Raw genomic sequence first — 24,234 nt, 5'->3', positions numbered from 1 at the left:
TAGATCCAACTTTTTATGCATTTTACGAGCCATCTCAGAAGGTAATGCATCATACAATTACACTATCATTTCCTTAATGTACTGATCATCCTTCTAATCAATTTTATGAGACATTAATTTTCTGCAAGGTTGTGAGAGACAGTCTGTGATTCTCATTGTCTGTGAAGCTGGACAATGAAGCTAGTGTTTCATATTTCCAGTTTCTGTGAATTTAGCTTGCAGGTTATCTAGCCCCAAGTCCAAACCTGTCTAAAGACTTTTTACATGTTTTGCTTTCTCATCTGCATCTTACTTAAAGAACAGCTATTTTTCTTCTTAAAAATTAATACAAGATACATGATGGTGAACTATGTAACCTAAATAAGGTGGAGAGCTTTTTGCTTTCAGTATCATTAAGATTACAATTAGGGCAGTATTTTACTCCTGTAATATCCCATAACATCTGTAGCTAATCAGTGTAATAGCTTGCCCCCTTACAAACTCAACTGATGGACCAAGATTCTTTCTTTCCTCCTCCCTGGTGTAGGATAATTTCTGTGACTTCCTTCTCCAACATTTTAAACATACTCTACCATAATCTGATCAAAAGCTTCACTAAATCTCTTCTACTAAATTAAAAATGTCTTTATTGGTAGCAAAAAACCCTCTGAGAAATGTGTAAAACATAATTATGTATCAAATTAATGGCATCTGGCTCACATTAAGGATGAAAAAAATCCTGTCAGGGTCATTTTGGTAGATATACAATTTACATATGGGAAAGCCAGCATCAAACCTTTCATAGTATGTGTAGCTGTACAATAGTGTTGTTAAACACAGTCAAAGTTATGCCAAAGGTTGTATGAATATACTTGTACATGCAAGAAGAGGCAGAAGGAGAGCTACTTTTCATTTCTTCCTAACAAAATGACAGCCTGTAATGTTGTCTGTTATTTCTCCAAGCTCAGTTCCTTATTTTTAAGACCAGAAACATTTAATATCATTTTCTCCTGGTCTTCTGATGCTTCCACTGAAGAAAACTGATGCTGTAATCATTAACTGAAAGAAAAAGTCAAATCAAACAAAAAAGACTGATAATGACATTAAAGACTAATAATAACCAAAGAGTTTTTACAACGTCTCAAAGAATAAACATTTCTCTAATCAATTAATTATGTTGCAACACAAACTTTCTAACATGCTGGGTCTCACATGGACAGTGAAGCCAAGCCAAGTGAAACAGCATTACTGCTTCAAATGATTCAAAATAAAAAAAAAAAAACAAACAAACAAAAAAAAACCCCCACACAAACAAACAGACAAAAAAAAAACATAAAGAAGGAAAGATATTCAAAGATTTTTCACATAATGGACTAATGACTTTAAATTACTATTGGCACTGATATACAAAAAGAGAAAGTAGGCATCTCATGTTCTTCATGAGAACTTAATTGAAAGATGTTTTTAAATCTAATTCAACCCGTTTCAAAGAATTAATATTTCATCATCTTTCAGCACTAAAAGGGAGGGAAAATTCCTGAGGTGGACTGCCAGTTCCACAACTTTTGTGCAAAGTAGTAGCCAACCATCAGGGCCAATTTTTTTGTTCCATGTATATAAAATGGTATTTGGAAATGCCTGCAAACAGAAGCCTTTTTCCAGTTTAGCTGTGCTTAACAGCTCTGAAACTCGCAGAACTGTAGAATTATTTAGGTTGGAAAGGAGCTTTAAGATCAAGTCCTATCATTAACCTATCACTACCAAGTCCACCACTAAACCATATCCCTAAGCACCACATACAACTACATGTCTTTTAAACACCTCCAGAGATGAGGATTCAACAGCTTCCTGGGCAGACTCTTCCAATGACTGACAACCCTTTTGATAAAAACATTTTTCCTAAGACCCAGTTTAAACCTCCCCTGACACAACTTGAGGCCATTTCCTATCCTCCTGTCACTTACTACTTGGAAGAAAAAACTGACTCCCACATTGCTACAACATCCTTTCAAGCAGTTGTAGAGAGTGATAAGGTCACCCCTGACCCTCTTCTACTCTGGGCTGAAAAACTAACCTGTAGGCACAACAAAACTCCCACCTGAAACAAGAGTATCCCCCTGAATATACATGAACTAGTCTTTAAGTCAGGTTCACAAGAACACTTTTTAAATTAAGCTTCTAATCTCCCTTGCTCACTGGGCTCTCCTTCATTACCATGAAAATGCCTCAAATTAGAAGATGGATTCCCTTACAGAGAAACTAGTAAAAGTGAAAGTTAAGGACCACACCTAAGAATGCACTGTAGCCACAACCAAGCATTTAGTCCCTGGGATCAGACTAGATGTGGTTTTAAGAAAAAAAAAAAAAAAGCCAACAAAGAGAAAACCAAAAAACAACTCCAAAACCCCACCAACAACACTGTAACATGGACATCAGGTTCTCAGCACCTACTGTTTTGCCCTCCAGGCCCACTCTCCTATTCACACTATTTGCTAACTTAGACATAGCCCTTGTCTCCACTCCCCACCTACAATCACAGGGATAATAAGAATGAACTATTTCCTCCCTCATGGAGGTGACAGTGTGACTGATTAGCTAGTGGGTGTGCAATACTCTGAAAATGTGCAGTGCTACGTAACTATTCCCTCTCATTACAAACACTCTTTAGCTGTTATCATCTAGAAAGAGCAGTATGAAAACAAGAACCAATTCAGACAACATCCCTGGTTTCTCTATGTTAACATTTTGCTCCAGTTGATTACAGCACTCTGATCATAGCAGGTTTATTTCAAAGTTACTAATAATCTGACATGTCCCTCAAAGTACATGCATTGATTTCAGTTAGGATGCTGTTAAGTAAAAATCTTCCCTTTTATACAGTAAAAGCTTTTCTGGGCCTTAAAAGGTTATTCAATATTTATCAAATAGGATAAAAAAAAATCCTATGAAAAATTAACTGGATCCTCAATGCACACAATAGAAGCAACAAGTACGCAGTACTTATGTGTTCTTGCTTAATAGAACTAAAGATAATGTAAGGAATTTATGGATACTTACTTATGACACAGCCCTTTTGTTAATTACTATCTTCTGTGTGTATCTCTTCGGCACTGTATTTAAGCTTCAGAGTTCCTCACCTTTCAGGCTTGGCAGTACAGCAATAGTTTATTGTGAACTTTAATTTGTGGACTCCTGAAGCGGAGGCAGAAGATAACACGGCAATGCACATGCTATTACAAAACTCATCTGTTATGTATGTGATGAGAACTCACTTTCTACCTAGAAACAAGGACCCTGAGTTACAGCTTTGACTCAGGCCACCGACATGTGTTCCACTGATCCCTGTGGGAACTTCACAAATCATCCTCAGTGGAACTTTTGTGGAAGGCTGTGAGACATTCTCCTCCCATCAACAAGAAAGAATTACTTGGAATTTAGGCCCATGTCCACAACTGCAAAGATTTTATATCTGTGCTCTGCTGCTCTATAGTTCTACTGAGCAAAATCTGTACTTTTTGACATTTAAGTTCCCTACTGTTTAGGATTTTGCTCCTGGCTTACACAAAAGCACAATGCTGTTGGCAAAACCAAGGAGTGGGTGCCACAGTTTTTAAGAGTCGATGGACTCTATAAACTAAACATCTCCTTACCTGCCACAGGGGCTCATCTGACAAGTTAAGTCTACCAGAGCAGGCCTGGCATAAAGTGTGAGGACATTCTCTCTGCTTCAAAACACAACCAGAAGAGAAAAATAACTTTCTACTTAAAACAGCTTACTGTTCAGCAGTGTCAAGCAGGACACGGAAAAACTTTAATTTCTCATTTTGCCAATTGAGTTCAAACTCCAACCCCAACCTCTCAAGAAAAGTAACTCATTATCAGCTTACACTGCCATGTATCTTCCACCCATGCAGAAAAGTAGGAAGCATTGCAAGATAAAGTGAAAAAAACTTATCATGTTCTCACCCTTGATCAAAAGGCATGCTCTGTTTCCCATCCTGCCACTTCTGCCCATGTAACACATATGCTTATTTACACACTCTACTTTGCCTAGGCTTCTAAATCAGGTTAATGCGAAAGTCAGGCACTGAACTACTGGAGGAGAGCTCAGTTCTCTCTAGAAATCCTGCAATCTCTTAGAACAGGTTCTTCATCTACACAGTGTGGCATGAGGATGAACGTATGCAGTCAGGTGTGCAAGCCTGCCGAGAAGCCAGTAACTGAAGAAGCTAGATGAACTGCAAATAAATTATTGAATTTCAGTGTCTTTAAACAGAGGAAAAAGTGACATGATCTTTCATATACACATTCAAAAATACAAGTCAAAATAACTTCTAAATACTTGTATGATTGCACAATTTAGACCAAATACAACAGTACACTCAGTACATCTCACAGTAAGGTTTTTCAGAACAAATGAATTACTGATGTCACCAAAACCATCCATACCTGACAGGACACAATAGAAAAGAGTGAAAAGGAACTTTTATAAATAGTCACTTTTTAAGGAATTGTAAAAAGAACATGTTCCCAAGATATTTAGAAGTGAAGCTTAGTTCAGATATTTAGTGAAGTAATTGGATAAAACACAGAAAATCTTACTACTCCTAGGCAAGCATTTCCAGCCAAATGTAAACCAAAACCTGCCTCTTCAGTAGCTTTGGTATCTCAGACTCTTCTCTATCTCAGTCTATAAACTAGGTGACTTGCTAGAGGGTGAAAGCATCATATAAGATTAACATCTCCTGCCTCTCTCCTTCCCCTACTTGAAAAATCAGTTTCCATCTGACACTTCCAAAAAGAAATTTATTGTGTGAAGGCAAGTCCTTAGCTGAAGGTAAACTCATTATTATTTAGAAACAGAAACACGCAGCAAGATCCAAACTGTAATGCTTATTTGAAATGGATAACAAAAATCGCTAAGTTGGCAAGATGTAGTCATACTCTGGTAATTTACAGCATGAGAAGCACAAAAAGCAAACAAAAAAACCACAACCCAAACCCTACATCAGCCTAAACCATGATTTCGTTTGAGAAATGATGGTAAGTGTGGATTCACTAATTGATGCAAGAATAAAGTCTGGTATCATTTCCAACATTCTTCCAAAATGTAACACATAGAACTGTAATTACAGTGAGATTACTGGGCTGAGAAAGCATCTCACAATATTTATTGTTAGAGATACCATTAGCTTAAGAAAAAGAGGAAGTATTCCCAGGTGACATTTATGCCATCACACAGAATTACAGTAACAGGCATTATCACAAACACAATCTACCTTGCTTGCTGGTGGACATGATGGGCTCCCTGAAATTCAGAACAAGATTACTATGAAAACAGTGAACTTCAGGATTTTCATTACCAATTGATCAAGGAGGTCTTCCGCTTCAGAAAGACTTGGGGAGGGAATAATCTTCTCCCTCTGTGAGAAGTGATTCATTAGTAGAATCATAGAACAGTTAGGGCTGGAAAGGACCTTAAGATCATCAAGTTCCAGCCCCCTGTCACAGGCAGGGACAGCTCACACTAAACCACGTCACCTAAGGCTCTGTCCAACCCGGCCTTGAACACCACCAGGGATGGAGCATTCACAACTTCCCTGGGCAACTCATTCCAGTGCCTCACCACCCTTACAGTAAAGAACCTCTTCCTTATATCCAATCTAAACTTCCCCTGTAAGGCAACTGAATCAGAAGTATCCCTTCTGGCAAGAAGGCAGAAACCTTCATTTACAACTGCAAACCTAAATATAAAAATTAAGTTCAGATGTCCTCATTACAGCCTTCTTAACGAAGGAAACCTGAGATATTCCAAGGTACTTCATAATAGAGCAAGATACACTAGAAAATTAACAAGCTCACTATACTTCCTCACAAGGAAGAGTGTACACCAAAAGCTCAGAGATTTTCTCTGCTTCTATTCCATGACATGGAAGGGGTTTTGTTTGTTTTGGTTTTGGGGTCCTGTTTTGTTAATATACCATTTTCTGCAGGAAGGGTAAGACTGAAAGACCCATTAGTGGAACCATCTAAGGACAGCCTGGGAAACAATGTCATCATTTGCTTTTTCAGGTCAAGATGCAAAGAAATTCTACAGGTTGAGGACTCAGAAGAATACTGAAAAAAAACCAAGCCATAAAAAACCAAACCAACCAACCAACCAAAAAAACCCACCAAAAAACCCCAACATAACACAAAAAACAAACCACCAACCACAAGAATCACATAGGGTTATATAAAAAGGAAAAAAAAAAGCAAAACAAAACAAGTCCAGTTTTAGAAAACAGCAAAAAGCCAAGCATAACCACCTGATGCTCTCACTTGCTGAGGTGCAGCCCTCCTCAAGGATTTCACTGCCTAGTTACAACAGGAGCACTGAGCAGCAGTTTTACATTAAGAGACCTTCTGATGGGCCATAGTTGCCATTCCAGGGCAGCCTGACAAATGTCCCATCTCTCCCAAACTGAATGGCATGATATGTTTTACCACAAGACCACACCAATACCTCCATTCTTCCCTGCTGCAGAGCAAATGCAGACAGAGCTAAGGAGTGCATCACAGCTTCACACTTCGCTTTCCTGGCCATCAGTCATCAGTGGACACCGAGGCAGCAGATGCTTTGGGGTACTGGAGGTGGGACACTGGAGACAAGGTGCACCATACCAGTGCTACAAGCTTACCCTCAAACATGAGCTAGGAGAGGGGTTCCTATAGAAAGCAACAAAGCAGTGTAAGTAGGACTACTGGTTGCTTTGGAACGGGGTGCCCTGTCTGCGCCTGAGCCTGCGTCCCTCCATACCATCCCCACAAGTCCTCTAATAGAAGCCACCAGCCCCTCTAGCAGGCAACTGCTTACACCGAAGTTCTGTCAGCTCTGGCCTCTCCCAGGACCCAAGGCAAGAGCTGGTTGCTCTGCCACTCCAGCACTTGGCCTGAGCACAGCAGGACTACAGACCAGCAGCCCAAGCACTTCTTCCTCACTTCCCAGCCTTTTCCCCTGACCTCAGAGCAACCTTGACTGGACAGACTGGCTGTTTTAAAATATTACCTGTATGTATTTTAGAACACACATATTCAGTGCACAGTAACTCTGGCAGAAAGCCATCTTTCTTTCATGGATATGCATAGTGAGAATTAGCCCTCATTTTTTGCAAAGAATCTCAATTTTGCAGCGCACTTCTGTTGGTGATGAATGTTGAGAGGGGAGGGGAAGAGACGAGTATTTTTCTTGTTACTTTTTTTAAAATCTATAAATAATTTGTCTTGTGTAAAAGGAATTTGCTGGCACTAGACAGGGCATCTCAGAGCACTGGGCAAAACAACTGAGTCTGACCACACCCAAATGTTACTTATTGGATGTTTTGGTACTGGTCTGGGCTTACATTCTACTTAATGCAACCCACAACCCAAGAGTACAAGCTGCTCTGCTGTGTTCTCTATTAGAATTAAGCAGCAAAGGCAGCTACTCTAAGGGAAGCATGCTGCATACTGTCTGCTATTGGAAGACCTCTGAACTGCAGAACTAAGATTTCCACTGGTTTCCCCTCAGGTACCAGGGTGGTCACAGTGGTGCAGCAGTGTTCACAAAGCAATTATTTGTACATCCATAAGCAACTGTTAAGTGAGTGGTAGCACAGTGAAATACAATCCCATGGGATTCTCATACATACTAATTAAAGGGCTGGGTAAACTGGTGACACAGCTGACCTATATCTGCAAGATTATGCTGCAGCACTAATATTGTATTTCACAGAACAGCTGAAGTTGGAAGGGACCTCTGGAGGTCATCTGACACAACCCCTGCTCAAGCAGGGGCACCTACAACAAGCTGCCCAGGACCACGTTTGGATGTTTCTTTAGTATCTCTAAGGAGGGAAACTCCACAACCCCCCTAAGCAACCTTTGCCAGTGCTCAGTCACCCTCACAATACAAGTACATCCTGAGGTTCAGGAGACATCTCCAGTGTTTCAGTTTGTGCCTATTGCCTCCTCGCCCTGCCACTGGGCACCAATAAAAGAGAGCCTGGCTCTGTTCTCTTTGTAACCTACCTTCAGAGATTTATGTAAATTGGCAAGATCCCTCCCCAAACCTTCCCTTCTCAATGCTGAACAGTTCCAGCTCTCTTGGCCTTTACTAACAGGAGAGGTGTTCAAATTTTTTCATCACCTTAGGCACCTTCTGCTGATGCCTCCCTTTCTTGTACTGGGAAGCATAACTTCAAACTCACTGCCCCCTAGGTAGCACAAGAAGAGGCCTAACCACTCCACTAGATAAAGGAACTTTCTTGCCAGGACATATAGGATCCCAGGCTGCACCTGTGTTAGCACAGAGTCAAATCCCAACCATGCTTTGGCTGTGTCAGTGCATGTCTGAAAATTCTGCAAAAACCTGCTGGTCTCCACAGTTACGCAAGTCAAAGCAGTCCTACAAGTAATTAGGAGCCCCATCGGCCTCAAATCCTCATCCTGGTAAGATTAAGTCTGTCCACAGAAGCCTGAAAGCTAGATGAGTGGTAAGCGGAAGAAGGGATCCTATAAGCATGCCAGGCTTCCAACTGCAGTTAGGTCCTGGAACATTCACTTCCTCCTTGATAACAAGGAGCATGTGGCTTCCACGGATAGACCCTGTCCCCCGCAGAGGATGCAGAACTCCCTTGCAGCAGGCCTCTAAAGGCCATGTTTCTCAGTGTGCAACCTGAAGCTGTTTTTGTATTTCACAGAAGCACTAAGCAGCTGCTGCCAGCATTTACCAACATTGACCCTTACACAAAACCACCGGCACATATTCATACAGTGCTCATCAGGTGGATGAGCCATGGCCACTGTGCATGCACCACACAGAAGCCTGCAGTATACCCTGAGGCATAGGCACAGACACCTGTGATAGCTGTTCCATTAGAGTGCGCATCCATTAGGATGCAAGCAAATGCCTGCAAACAGATCAAGAGACTCGCTTAACTGCCTTTAACAGAAATAACAAGAGCAAAATTCTGCATGTGCCTGAAGTATACTCCATGAGGCAAACTTGTCTGAATGTCTCAAATTATAAATACCTGAACATCCAACACTTACTAGCCTGACACGCAGTTTAAACAAGATTTCTGTTCCATACGAGAAGAAAAAGAACAAACAGAACACATGACAGCGTTTTGGTTCTGGGGACTAGTCACTGGATTTCTGTGGAAGATGGGAGTTGCAGAGTTTGGACAGTTTTCAATGTTAGAAAGGGAGGAAAAACATTCAGGAAGGCAGGCAGGTCAGATTATCATCGCACTACTGAAATTGAAGAATGGAGGAGGTGAGGGTGTCAGAATGAATAAGTAAAGTCAAAATAAGATTAGGAACAAATTAATAATCAAAATAAATGGAGAAATTAAAACTATAGAAATGTTCTAGACGCACAGATAAATTGAAGAAATTGCTAATATACAGGTGAAAATTTGAAGGAGTTATAACTGAAGCAAAGTTTTACACGAGTAAAAGTTCAGTGATTAGCTTTTTTTTATTCTTCAGAACGAATATGCAGCTAGTGATCCTTAACATTTCTAGTTTAAATTCTAGCACAGAAAAATTGACACAAAAGCTGGTGCTGTGTCAGATATCACAGCTAATGTGACAGACAACTGAGTGGGGCTCTTTAAACTCTTTAATGAAAAGGTAAGGAGGTATAATTTCCCAGGGCCATGTAACTGATGCTAAAGGTCTTAAGCAAATTACTTTGTATTTCTGCAAGTTTACAAACTGTAATTTCTAAATCAGAAAAGCACCACACAAACACTTAAGAAAAAGAACATGTGGCACAACTACAGTCAAAAGTAACTGCAAAAGCTTATGATTACAACTCTGTACCACTTGCTATGTGTAAACAAAACAAGTCCCAACATCAGTAGTAGAGGTATATTACAGGTATGCTGTGTTTTGTGAGAGCTACTTAGCAAAAGCTGACAGAATTACAAGTGTAATTTTGGATTTAGATTTAAAACAGGGACAACTGGGAGTCATTTCAGCAGATTTTATGAAACAGCCTGGACAGCCTCAATTCTACAAAACAAAGTAAAAACTAATAAAAGCAGCCTGGGTAAGAGGGGATATAAAAGCAGAAAATTGGAATAGGTAAGCCAAAAATTTCGGAAACTTCACAAGTTGTTAGAAGAAAGTCAAATGAAGAACTGTAGGGCTCCACGTAAGACCTAAACTGCTCACCAAACTGCTGCTGGAGAACATAAACATTTATTAACACAGAAGAAACATAATTTGCAAACATTTCTGGTTTGGTTTTAGTGAAATAGAGACCATATTTGCAATGACAATTAAAGAGTTTCCATTGTAGCACCCACCACAGATAAACATTGCAGAAGATTGACTAAAATTAGAACATTGTCACTCAGCAGGTCCAGACAGCCCTTATCTGAGAGCTTTAGAAGGACTAGCTAGGAAGTCCTCCTGCCTTGTAACTCTTAAAATACCACCCAAAAAACCTCCAAAGGATGGGAAAGGTGAGGGAAAGAATGCATACCAACAGCTATGCAGTTACAACATTTCAGATGGTTTGCTGTATAAAGTCAGTGCTATTGAGGAGCTAGGCATCTGCTAAGCAACTCATACAACAAACCAAGACAGCATGCACTAAGTAACAGTTGTATAAACAGTAACTATTAAATTACAAAGGCAGAAGTTCTCAGACAGCTACACTCCAAACCGGACCCCACCAATACTAAAACTGGGGTAAGAAACTTAGGTATCTTCACCCACAAGATGGACTAAAAATATAAAATTATTACTAACACTACTTGTTGGTGACCAAAAAGCTCTGAACTAATAAATTACAAAAAGTATATAATGCTGAAGAGTAATCAGAATAAACCTGTAAAACAGAAACAGGCAAAGACTGTGCATCTCAACACTGTTAAATATAAGCTTGCCAAACAATGAATGAAGCCACCCCAAAAAGCAATTACTTGAAAGATCATTTGAGTTACAGCAGGTAATCATCTAAACATGAGTAGTTTAATGTTGTGGCTTAGAAAGCTGTTGTACTCCATGAACACATGTCAAAAGTGGTATCCCAACTAACAGATATTTTACCCCTGTATTTGTAATGAAAAAGTATATACAACCCACTGTTCAATTCTCATCATTTGTACTTCAGTAGTGATGTTGGAAGAGTTGGAAAGGTGTCAAAAGACAGCTACAGGAATGAATAAAATTCCACAAAATTCACCCTACAGTTAGAGGGCTAGGATTGAACTACAAACCATCCTGACTGTGCCACAAACAGAGGACATTAATATATTTTTGTCCATTGTTTCTTATTCATCTAATGTCAGAAAATAAATCCCACAATAAGCTAACAGCTTATCAGACAGGTTGGTGGCATTCTGTGGAACAGCTGTGTATATGCTTGTTCAAAAACCACCCCACCTCACCTTCCCCCCTCAAAAAGAGGCCAAACAAAACAACAAGCAAAACACGCAAAACTCAACACCACAGGAGCAAGCCTGAGAGCTACTGAGAAGTGATATACACAACTAATGTTGCTATACCCAAACTATAGTCTAGATTGGCAGGCTGAAATACTGTTCAAGAAAAATTAAGATACATAAAAATCAACAAATGAATATTTGTCTTGCTTATGTCTCTGTTCAGACCACTTTCCGGAGTTTCAGCTTCCTTGTAAAGAAACCAGAAGGTATAAGAGAACTGTGTGGCACTATGCAGAAGTACCTTGCTATCATGTAAACACACAGAATCATAGAATAGTTAGGGTTGGAAAGGACCTTAAGATCATCTAGTTCCAACCCCTTGCCATGGGCAGGGACAACACAAACAATTGAAACACACATGCATGGAAGGTGATGACCCTCTTCCCCACAGATGGATTATCCCAGAATATATCATCACTCCTTACAGATATGAACCACTAAAACAAAGCAAAGGCATTACAAAGTACTGTAACAGTGAGGTTTGTTTTCAGCTGGTTGGTATTTTTGTTGGGTTTTTTCCCTTTTTTTTAAGCTATTCTTACATAAGAATGTGCACTAATGGCTTGACAAGATGGGGGGCATCATTCCATCCTAACACACCCAGTCAATCACCAGCACCTATAATAAATGCTCAGAGCAATGTAGAGATATTCCAGCTGCTCCAGCCCACGAGCCGGCTTCATTTGGAGCTTGGCTCAGATGCCTCTATACAAACGCCCTTAGCATGGGGAACAAACAAGAGGAATTAGAGATGTGTGCACATCTACGGGGGTATGATATAATAGGCATCACAGAAACATGGTGGGATGGCTGCTATGACTGGAGTGTTGGAATGGAAGGTTACAGGCTCTTTAGAAAGGACAGCCCAGGAAGGCGGGGAGAGGGAGTTGTCCTTTATGTTAGGGATAGGATGGAGAGTATGGAACTCCGTCTGGGGACAGGTGAGCAGTCAATAGAGAGTTTCTGGGTCAGGGATAAAGGGAAAACAGCTGTGGGAGACATTACTGTGGAGATCTGTTACAGACCGCCTGATCAAGGAGAACCTGTGGATGAAGCACTCTACAGACAGATAGGAAAAGCCTCACACTCGCAGGCCCTTGTTCTCATGGGGGACTTCAACCACCCTGACATCTGTTGGAGTGACAGTACAGCCTAGCACAAGCAATCCAGGAGGTTACTCGATTGTGTGGAAGACAACTTCCTTCTGCAAGAAAGAGAGGAAGCGACAAGGAGAGGTGCCATGCTTGACCTCATGCTCACCAACAGGGAAGGGCTTGTTGGAAATGCGATGCTCCAGGGCAGCCTTGACTGCAGTGATCAGGAGATGGTCGAATTTGAGATCCCCAGGACAGTGAGAAGAGCGTGTAGCAAGCTCACTGCCCTGGACTTCAAAAGAGCAGACTTTGGCCTCTTCAGGAGCCTGCTTAGTAAGGTTCCATGGGATATAGCCCTGGAGGGGAGGGGGGCCCAAGACGGTTGATATTCAAGGATCACCTGCTACAAGCTCAGGAGTGCTGCATACCAACTAGAAGGAAGTGCAGCAGGAGGGCCAGGAGACCTCCTTGAATGGATAAGGACCTGCTTAGGAAAATTCAAAGTTAAAAAGAGGCTTATAAAAAGTGGAAGCAAGAACAGGCGGCCTGGGAAGAGTACAAGGTAGTCTGGGAAGCTAGGGACCAGGTTAGGAAAGCTAAGGCCCAGTTAGAATTAAACTTTGGTAGGGATGTGAATGATAACAGAAAGGAATTCAATAGGTACGTTGCAAGTAAAAGACAGGCTAGGGACAACATAGGCCCTCTCCGGAAGCTCTTGGGAGAACTGGCTACACACAATTTGGAGAAGGCTGAGGTTCTGAATGACTTCTTTGCCTCGGTCTTCCCTGGCAGAGGCTCTGACTGGAACACCCAGGTCTTAGAAGACAGACGCAGGGACTGTGAGAATGAAGACCTTGGGCCCACTGCAGGAGAGGATCTGGCTCGAGACCATCTTTCAAAATCTCAATGTGCACAAGTCAGTGGGACCTGATGGAATCCATCTGCGGGTCCTGAAGGAGCTGGCAAATGAAGTTGTTAAGCCACTGATTATATTTGAAAAATCATGGCAGCCAGGTAAAGTTCCCAACAACTGGAAAAAGGGAAATATAACCCCCAGTTTCAAGAAGGGGAAAATGGATGACCCAGGGGATTACAAACCAGTCAGTCTCACCTCTATGCCTGGCAAAATCTTGGAGCGCATTCTCCTGGAAGGCATGCTAAGGCACATGAAAAACAACAAGGTGCTTGGTGACAGCCAGCATGGCTTCACTAAGGGGAAATCCTGCCTGACCAAGTTGGTGGCCTTCTATGATGGGGCTACAGAACTGATGGACAAGGTAAAGCAGTTGATGTCATCTACCTGGACTTGTGCAAAGAGTTTGACACTGCCCTGTATGACATCCTTGTCTCTGAATTGAAGAGACATCAATTTGATAGGTTGACCACTCAGTGGATAAAGAGCTGGCTGGATGGCCGTACACAAAGAGCTGTGGTCAATGGCTCAATGTCCAGCTGTAGACCAGTAACGAGTGGTGTCCCTCAGGGATCAATGTTGGGACCAGTCTTGTTCAACATCTTTGTCGCTGACATGGACAGTGGGATTGTGTGCCCTTAGCAAGTTTGCCAATGGCACCAAGCTGTGTAGTTAGGTTGATATGCTGCAGGGAAGGGATGCCATCCAGAGGGACCTCGACACACTTGTGAGGTGGGCTGACGCCAGCGTCATGAAGTTTAACCATGACAAGTGCAAGGTCCTACACCTGGGTCAGAGCAATCCCAGGCACAGCCACAGGTTGGGCAGAGAAGAGATTCAGAGCAGCCCTGCAGAGAAGGACCTGGGGGTGTTGGTTGATGAGAAAATGAACATGAGCTGGCTTCAGTGTGCGCTCGCAGCCCAGAAAGCCAACCGGATCCTGGGCTGCATCAAAAGGAGTGTGACCAGCAGGTCGAAGGAGGTGACCCTGCCCATCTACTCGGCTCTTGTGAGACCTCACCTGGAGGATTGTGTGCAGTTCTGGTGTCCTCAGCATAAAAAGGACATGGAACTGTTGGAACAAGTCCAGAGGAGGGCCACGAGGATGATCAGGGGACTGGAGCACCTCCCATATGAAGATAGGCTGAGGAAGTTGGGGCTTTTCAGCCTGGAGAAGAAAAGGCTGAGTGGAGACCTCATAGCAGCCTTCCAATATTTGAAGGGGGCGTATAGGAATGCTGGTGAGGGACTCTTCATTAGGGACTGTAGTGACAGGACAAGGGGCAATGGGTTAAAACTTAAATAGGGGAAGTTTAGATTGGATATAAGGAGGAAGTTCTTTCCTGTTAGGGTGGTGAGGCACTGGAATCCGTTGCCCAGAGAAGTCGTGAATGCTCCATCCCTGGCAGTGCTCAAGGCCAGGCTGGACGAAGGCTTGGGCGAGATGGTTTAGTGTGAGGGGTCCCTGCCCATGGCAGGGGGGTTGGATGTAGATGATCTTAAGGTCCTTTCCAACTTTAACTATTCTACGATTTTTATATATAGTAACTTTGCATAATTAGCAATGAAACTACCTACCTTATTTTTCTTTTGAAACAACAAAACTTATGTACCTCCTCCTGTTTTACTGGTTGTATGTTATTTAATGGGAAACCTCCACACACCAAAAAAAAAAAGCAATGTAAAAATTTAAGTATTATGTTCCTCACTTTACAACATGAAACCATAGGCCAAAAGAAGTCTGTGAAAAGATTCATACAAGTGTTTTCTGAAAATAATCAAATGAAAACTGCACTAGTAAGACTGACATAGTTGTAAGTTGAAAAAAAGAAAAAAAAAACCCACAGGCACAATAATGTCATTACCCAGAGAATGCTTGTGCCAGAAACTTCTCCAAGTGAAACACTTAAAGGAGTCCTTATTAACTGTTTTATGTCAGAGGTTTGCATTTGCATTGGGAGTACAGCCACAACTAAGCTATTAGCAAATTCTGTTCGAATTGTTTACCTGATATTGGTTCAAGGACTAAAATCTTCAGAGATTATCTTAAGTCCAGTTCTTAACACTAACTAGATTTAATAATTAATAGTAGCATATTACTCTGTTGGACAGCCAAACACATAACAAAGCCACAGTGAATGAGAATTCATTATTATCATGTCTTGCAGATAAGATGCAAGAATGAATGGAATTAAGTAAATAAACACCAAGAGAACAAAAATTACCCTGGACACAGAATGTTTCTAGATTCCTATGATCACAGATAGTACTAAAAGCCAAGCCTAAATGACTACAAGCCAAGCCATCTTTAAAAGCAGAATACTACTGATGCTAATAGTTTAATTTAATCAAGTAGTCAGTTTACTCAAATACATGTACTGATGTCAGAGACTGTCATAACCCAAGCTCAAGGAACCCAGGACCTTGCACTTGGCTTTGCTGGGCTTCTGTGAGGTTTACATGGGCATACCTCTCAAACCTGTTAAGGTCCCTGTTGATGGCATCCCCTCCCTCCAGCATACCAGCTGCACCCCTCTGTTGTCATTTGGAAATCTGCTGAGGGTGCAACTCAATCCCACTGTCTATGTCATAATGAAATTATTGATCATTACAATCCTTTGAGGGACAACACTTGTTACTGTCTCCACTTCCGCACTGACCCATTGACTAACTCTTTGCATGCAGCTATCAAGCCAATTCCTTATCCATCTACCAGTCCATCCATCAAACCCACGTCACCAATTTAGCATTAAGAATATTGTGGGGGACAGTATCAAAGGCCTTACAGAAGGCCTAGATGACATTGTAGCTCTTTCTTTGTCCACTGATGCAGTTACTCTGTCATGGAAGGCCACTAGGTTAGTCAGGCACTACTTGGCATTTGTGATCCAAGAGGATCTGTTCCATGCTCTTAAGATTAAGGTTAAGTGAAAGCCTGATTTTGGCTGGAGCTTTAGTGTTGCCAAAGATGTTACTCTACCTTGAGTGGTTAAAAAAAGCTTCACACATGAGAAGTCTTTCTCATGGGGGATTTACACTAAATCCTTTTGGCATGACATGCAATACCTGCAGCTTATCAGATGAAAACCCCCCACAGAAATTCACTTAAAAGGATATCTGATGGATTAGAGGAACAGTAATGAGATAAAGGGACGCTGATCTCTAAATCTCTCTCAATAATGAGCCAGATCAGTAGTGTTCAAAAGTCAGTCAGACACCTGCCTGGTGGCCTGCACTCTGAGATAAGCTACCTATCTCATCATTGTTAATGATGACCAGATGCACACATCATAACCACTCCTAGTAAAAACTGGCAGCCTCAGGACAGGACAGATTAAACTGGTATGAAGACTGACAGCCTTTTTGAGAATACTTCTAAGTCAGGTACCATCCACACACAAGCTTGTAATGAAAAGGACCAAAAGAGAATTTAACCAGAGCTATTAAAATTTATGTGTTAAGACCACATATTTTACTCTTTGGGCTTTCTTCCCCCCATCACAGTGTCTCAGTTTCCAGGCTACTATTACTTCTTTTTACAAGCAAACAAACAAAAAAAAAAGGAAGTAGAGCATTGTAAGAATCATCATTTTCTCTCCGGAAAGATCAACTGAGTTCAAGCAAACTATGCTTGTAACAACGGACTATTTCGTGGTTTGGCTTTTGGTTTTATTTTTGGGTGGGTTTGATTTTCTCAGGTTGTTTTTTTTTTTTGGGGGGGGGGGGAGGTGGTTTGTTTGTTTTCTTTTGGGTTTTGTTTGTTTGTTTAGGGTTTGGCATTTTTTTCTTTTCTAATTGTTCCTTTTTGCAAACCACCTTTGAAAGGTTTTCACTACTGACATAAATGTTGATTTCAACAGCATCTAGGTGACACACTCCAAAAGGGCAAACATCAAATCACTGAAGTACTTGGATGGCTATAAAAGAACCTGAAAATACATGAACTATGCCTTCAGCTTTCAGCATTTAATATCCATTGCTTTTATTGCTCTGGTGTACAAAACAACGTGGCACATACAGCATTTAGTAATTTCAGAATCAGAGTAAAATACATGTTCCATACTTGATCCTCAGCTTTCTAAGCCTCATCAGTTCCTAAAAGCACAATGAATAATAGCATCTTTTCTAACTTCTTTGAGTTTTTCTGGCCTTTTAAGTTAGCAATTGCTGCTACAGAAACCTTCTGTTTGACTTCCTGGCTCACTCTGTTCACTCAGTCTGGGCTGGAATAGCTTTCTGCCTTCTATCCCAGCATTCTCTAATATGAGCACAATAATTTAACATTGAAGACTTCAGAGTTAAAAACTCTCCTGTGATGGATTTATAGAACAAGGAGAGCAAAGCAGCTTTCCTTAACTTACAGAATGTTCTCACTTAATACAAAGATTCTTGCCAAAGATTACCTTGTTTGAGTTTGCAGCTGGTGGAGCAATGAACCAAGCCAAAGACCAAGAAGCAGGATGTTAGCACCTAGCGGGCATGTAACTCAGGTACAGTGACAAGCATACTAACAAGACTACGCAGTTAATGCATATTTCTGTGCCAAAAGAAAATACTGTGACATCTAAAATATTTTTTTCTAATGGAGAATTTCAGAACATATGCAAAATGTTCATTACACAGCAACTCAGTTTATGAAAACTATACCAAGAGGGGATTTTCTTTTGGTTGATCTCATGGGTATATCATAAGTAAACCAGTAATTTCCAAACTCTCAATTCCTGCTTACAGAATGAGTCTCTAACAGGTTGGGTTTCCATCTCAAAACAGTTTTACAACATTCCTATGGAACAGTAAACCTGATCTCTTGCCTTGGATTTAGTCTGAAGGTGGCCAACCTCATCTGAAAAAAAAAAGATCCCTTCTTATCCACATTTGATACTTCAAAGATTAGAGCTGTATTTTCAGTTAACTTAAAAAAAAAAATTAAGGACCTAACTGCATTTATCTCTTCACAAAAGATAAGATCGAGAATTGGTAGAATATAATGTATTTCAAATGTTAACTGCCATTTCCACAACTTCCCTTGGAGAAACCAAATCCTCCTTCAACAGACTCTGGATAGCTGGGGCTGAGTCCCAAAGTATTTTGACAAAGACCACATGGCATTCTCCCAGACACAAAATGCATAGATAATCTATGAGGACAGGACCTTGGGTAGACATCTAATACATTTAGTTGCTCTGAGATCAAACCAGACCCAGACACTAGACAAAACTACGTAGTCCCATTCTTAATAGATGCTTTTTCCACACACAGAGCAGGTAAATGTAATTTACAAATAACACAGCTCTGCAATGTTGATACACAGCTCAGGCTGTTATCACTGTAGCCTTGGCACAGCTCTGTCTTTAATTTACTGAATCACTAAGGGTTTCCACTTTCAGCAACTTTGGTTTATTCAAACTATGCACATACTGTACACCACCTCCTCTTCGGAGAAAGTCTAGCTGCACCACCACAATGGGGCTCACCTAAGCCATATCATTCATAACAGTACTTTGGCTAGATGATTTTGCTTGTATGGATTGACAAAGGGAGAAACTTGTATGGTAGGGCTTATTTTTTTTGTTTGTGGACTACCCACACCACCTTCTCCAATGCAGAATGAAATAAACTTTTCTGTGGGCTACTGCACCTGACATGGGGTTCTGGGATGAAACACTACAGTACTATTAAACACAGCATAGTGTACAAATTAAGTAGTTTGATTATTCCATGCCATTTGTCCTTCGAAAATCTACGAAGGACAAAAATTTGCAGACAATCACACTTCAGTTTAGTCTCTGTATCAATATTACTTATTTGGGGAAGAACATGCTTCCAAAACATTTAAGATTTAATCTTCAATTTAGCTTAACAAAACCCCAACAAGCCAAAACCACATTTGTGCTGATCCTGAAACTCTCCCAGTAACTTTCAAAACTTTCAATTTCTAAACCTGTGGTTGTCTCTTAAACTCATGCCTTTCAGTGTTAATGCATCTAACTTCTTTACACAAAGTTAACAGTAACTAAAGCCTCGCTGTATGCTTCCTTGTTTGATGCTAAGACCACTGCATACATGGCTTCCTAATACTTCCTACATTCTAATTCCTCCTTGGTTTTCTGCTGCTTTCCTGATCTTTCTTCTTGACAGTCAGGGGTTTTGTAATTAGAGTAAACAGAAGGTGAATGCTGAAAAACTTCCATAATTTTATTAACAGCTGTGCATACATACTAGCATCCAACTGCAAGAACAGATTTTTCCCTGAGTCTTGTATCATTCAGTAGTGCAAGGAAACACACTGGGTGTTTACAGCATTCTATTACTGCAACAAAGCTAATTACCATTAATCACACATCTACTTTCTAATGTTGTTTCACAGCTTCCTGGGATTAATTTTGCAGAGGTTGTCATTATTTCCAAAGAAATGCTCTCCCCTATGAACACTAACAAAAATAATATGAAGCAGCTAAAGAAGCAGAATTATTCCTTAACTTTCAGGATGCACTCAAATGTCCATTCTCAAGAGATTCTTCTGCACAGCATATACTTTTCCCGCCTGCACTGACTCAATATTGTTTATCAATGTGAGATATAAATTTGAAGTCACCTGGCTCTTAGACATATGAATAAAATTAAATTAGTTACAATTCCTTGACTATTCAGGCCCTGAGCTAGCTCCTGTTACTTTCTGTGGGTGTACACCACTTTTAAAAATGTAAAGCTGAAACAGCAACAACACATTTTTAATGGCTCCAAACAAAATATCCCTTTAATAACCCCTTAAATATGTTCTTAAAAAGATGTTCTTCATACATTATCACACCAATGTTGAGATGATGATTTTAAAAGATTCTTTTATAGACGTATATCTGTGTTAGAATGTACCAAGGTGTTCTTAATCCAGAAAATTATATTTCCCTAGAAACAGCTTCTTCTAAAGAAGATGTATGTTAACTGTTTGTTAATTTTAGTTACGTATTGTCCTAACTACCTAAAATTATTTAGGTATTCAGTGTGAGTAGGAAAGACTGGTACAAGTTACCAGAAAAGTAAGATAGCCTTTTTGTTTCTCTAGCTGAAGAAAACATTGCACAAAATCAGTGTATTTCATTGTTGGCTGAAAGTACCCACTTCCTTTTCAACTTATCTACAGAAAATCTTAAGTCTTTGCTAATTCACCAAGTTTTGCATCTAAATCTTTAATTCAACTGACACAGGTGTAAGAAACGCATACATATCCTGCAGCTTGCTGGGCATCTCCCTTATGTTCAAGGGCATCTTTCCATGTAAGACTGGTTGCTATTCATACTAATTCAAATGGCTTATCTTCCACCTGTTTCCTTTGGTAATGCAGAGAGTTAAAAAAGGACTGCTCAGGCAACTCTCTTTACTGACACATCTGCTATCTCAAACACAAAAAACACCCACCCCTTAAAAAAAAAAATACATGTTTTGCACATAACACCATACTAGCACATATAGCATAAAACAGCACACTGTCACACACCTCCAGTACTCAATTTGGCCAAGGTATATACATCCATAGGCACAGCTAGTCAGCTAGCATGACACTGCCAGATTATTTTCTTAAATACTCCAGGCATTTCCCACTGAGAAGATAGTGCGCAACACAAATACATACAGCATCCAAGCAGAGGGTATCAAGGATTGAAGGTTTATGGCTACAATCTTTCATGCAGGCTTAAATGCTGCTTCCTAAGACCATGCAAAATTTCTATGAACGACAAGCAAAATGACATATGGTAAGAACTAGAGGACATGGTTCTTGCCACTTAACAATAAGTATGTACATACATGCCTAAAATGCAAGCAAGCATGCAGAACACTGTACGTTTTGTTTGGCATATACCAATATAAATCATTAAAACACTTTTTTTTTCTTTTCCCAGTTATGAAAACAATGCAAGTGTTTTTACAGCTAACAGCAAACAATGGGTGGATATTAACAACCATAAGCTCTGGAGAACAATCATAGGGTTTTTACAAATTGTTCAGCCATAACAAAATCCAGAAGAGTTTGGCAAACACATGAGATTAAAACCAAATTCAGCGAAAGACTGCATTTGTTCCAGAGCACCTTAAAACATTACAGCAAAGTTGTGCTGGCCAAACTACTACTATGTAATATGCTTCAGTGCATATTGCTGGATTCTAGCTTTTTAGAATTACAATAGTAAAAAACAACAAATGTTTTGTCCTGGTGTAATCTGTTCCAAAAATTAAGCAATGATCTACAAAAAAATACCTAAAAGTGGCATTTTAATGTTTAATCATAGAGAGGGCCTACTTTAATACTTTAAAATAATCTTTGCATGCAGTAGAAAAGTTTTCCATAAATGACTTCACATTTTGAAAAATCTGATACCATGAAAAGTAAAAATCAAAACTAACACAAAAATAGGGTGTACCAAGCAGAGTCTGTGTGCGTCTCACAGTTACAGGAGAAAACTAATCCACTTTGCAAGAAAGCACTGTTATCTTCCACAGGTTAAAGAAGAAAAAAACCTCCTGATGCACTTTTTTTCTTTTGTATTTGCTACATTTGTGCATTTGTATGTGCATACATCTAATTTATAAACAAATATAAGAAAAGAATCTGGCACAGAAAAGCTTCTTTGTGCCTTAATACCTTTTGAGTTATTACCTTTCACTCAGTACTTGCAACAAGAACATGCATGGTTCAATTAACATGGCTCAGCTTAAACTGCACTTGTACTCTTTTTATGAGCCCCAGTGTCATAGTCAAAAGCCTTTAACCCACTTAGGCTTTTAAGTCCCCCAATACTTTTACAAAGTGGGAGTGAAAACTTGGCACTTCCAGGGAGGAAAAAAAACCCCAAAAACAACAAACCCACAAACTAAAACCATGTTCACCTACGCTTACATACATTAAAATTAAGTAACACGAGTAAGTTAAGTTTGAGGTGGAAACACATGTAATGGAACAGTAGAGGCCTGTTCAGTTTAAATAAACCCCTTCAAACAATTTCAGGATATTTTCATGCTACTAGCCTCACCATTTCTAATGACTACGTTCGTACTTTAAAATGGTTCTGTCTCATAACCATGTGAATGACCCACACAAACAAAACAAAGTTAACTGTCAAGCAACTGCCTATGCTGGGGAAGCAGTGAGAGTGACTGAAAAAAAAAAAAGAAAGAAAGAAAAAGAAAATGCTGTCATATACTCAAAATAAACCCACTAATACAAAAAGTTTTCCTCAAAATTAGTTTTTAAATTGAAACTTGGATCTCTACCCAATCCCATGACTCCAACAGTAGTTCACCACTATACTGCATTTTACAGGATGAGATCATCAAGTGTTAATCCAAACAGCTGCACTTGCACACACACTTTCAGACCAATGACAGAGCCTGACAAAGCAAAGGACCAAAAGTGTGTGCACAGTAACAGCTTCTGCACTGCACAGACACACAGTTAAGTATGAGCACCCAAATGTTCACCCCCACTTGGTCTGTAGCATACTATTCTTATGCCTTCACAAATATGTCAGAACTCTTGGTTTACACTGATGATAATGAATGCAAAAACTTTTCATACGGGCACTCAAGAGTTCTTCCCAACACTTTCTGCAGGTTGGCTTCTGCCCTGTTCTCCCTCAAGTTACTACATGCCATTTGCATCCCACATCAAGACCCCAGTCTACCACCACCTATGCCTACACCACACATCACAGGCAAGAGGACCTTGCAAAGCTCTGCATTACTGAGCGCATAAGGGGATCTCCAAATTCTCTAATATATGTTGATCTGATTCAGTAAATTTCATGCATTTTTGAAAAATTCAGAGGAGCCTCTAGCACTACTGCAAGAAAAAAATCAGGAAAATACAGAAACAATTTGGACTCGAGTAACAGTCAAATATGTCAACTACCTCTCCTGAAGCAAATGCGTATCATTAAATAATTATACTTAAACATCCATAAAATTAAGCAAAGGCAAGCTATCTGTCTCCTGTTTTATCTCCGTGAATCCCAAAACAGTCACAACATGAACTTCCACAAATGAAAACCCAGCCAAAATGAGACATAACGTTATTACTGGGAGTACTGCATCTGTCTCCACCACTTGCTGCCTACACCAGTTAAGGATCCCAACACCTTTCTCCATACAGAAGACAAGCTGCAAGAAACAGCATATTCATATGGAAGCACCAAAATGTACTCTGAGTTTTCCTTTCAACTCTCCTTACCTCACTGAAAAGGCAGTTTACTCCCCCTCCCTATAAATCACGACTTTCATATACATAACCCAAGACAAAAATCTTTAGCATAAACATCCCACATCCACTTGGAACATCCCCACTCATCCACACACCAGACAGTGGTGTAGACAAATTTCAAGGCCTACAAGTCCCCAGCAGAAGCTGTATTACCAGAGCAGCTATACAGCATAGTAGAGCAAAGTGGATGCAAGCAGGCGTATTTTAATTCTAAGGGCTTATTTTAACATAAGCCAAATTTCTGTTAAATAAACACTGCCTCGGCATACTTGTAGCTCTAAAATAATAACCTGTGTTTTAAACAAAGAGAAATGATACAATAGATTTTATTTCCTGACCAGTGGGTGGATTCTGAAGGTATTAAAGATCCTGCCATCCTCCTGAATACTTCAGGTTACTCCTCAGCTTCGTGTGTGCATCTGGGTCTTAGCGGTTCTCTTTCTACAATCTGAACGTAAGCCTCTTATCCCAGTTTACCCCATTAAATGAAAATCACAATAAAAAAATAGGACC

The 24,234-nt window shown here is 40.2% G+C and overlaps 1 protein-coding gene across 1 annotated transcript in view; it reads right to left on the bottom strand.

The window, feature by feature from the left end:
* Positions 1–24,234, bottom strand: part of LOC136005048 (guanine nucleotide-binding protein G(q) subunit alpha) — a 126,711-nt gene that overhangs the window by 101,446 nt on the left and 1,031 nt on the right. The gene's annotated exons all lie outside the window — the stretch shown is intronic.

This window comes from Lathamus discolor, chromosome Z (assembly GCF_037157495.1).
Source record: "Lathamus discolor isolate bLatDis1 chromosome Z, bLatDis1.hap1, whole genome shotgun sequence".
Taxonomy (NCBI): domain Eukaryota; kingdom Metazoa; phylum Chordata; class Aves; order Psittaciformes; family Psittacidae; genus Lathamus; species Lathamus discolor.
Note: the sequence above shows the minus strand (reverse complement) of the source record. Positions and strands in the feature narration are given on the sequence as shown.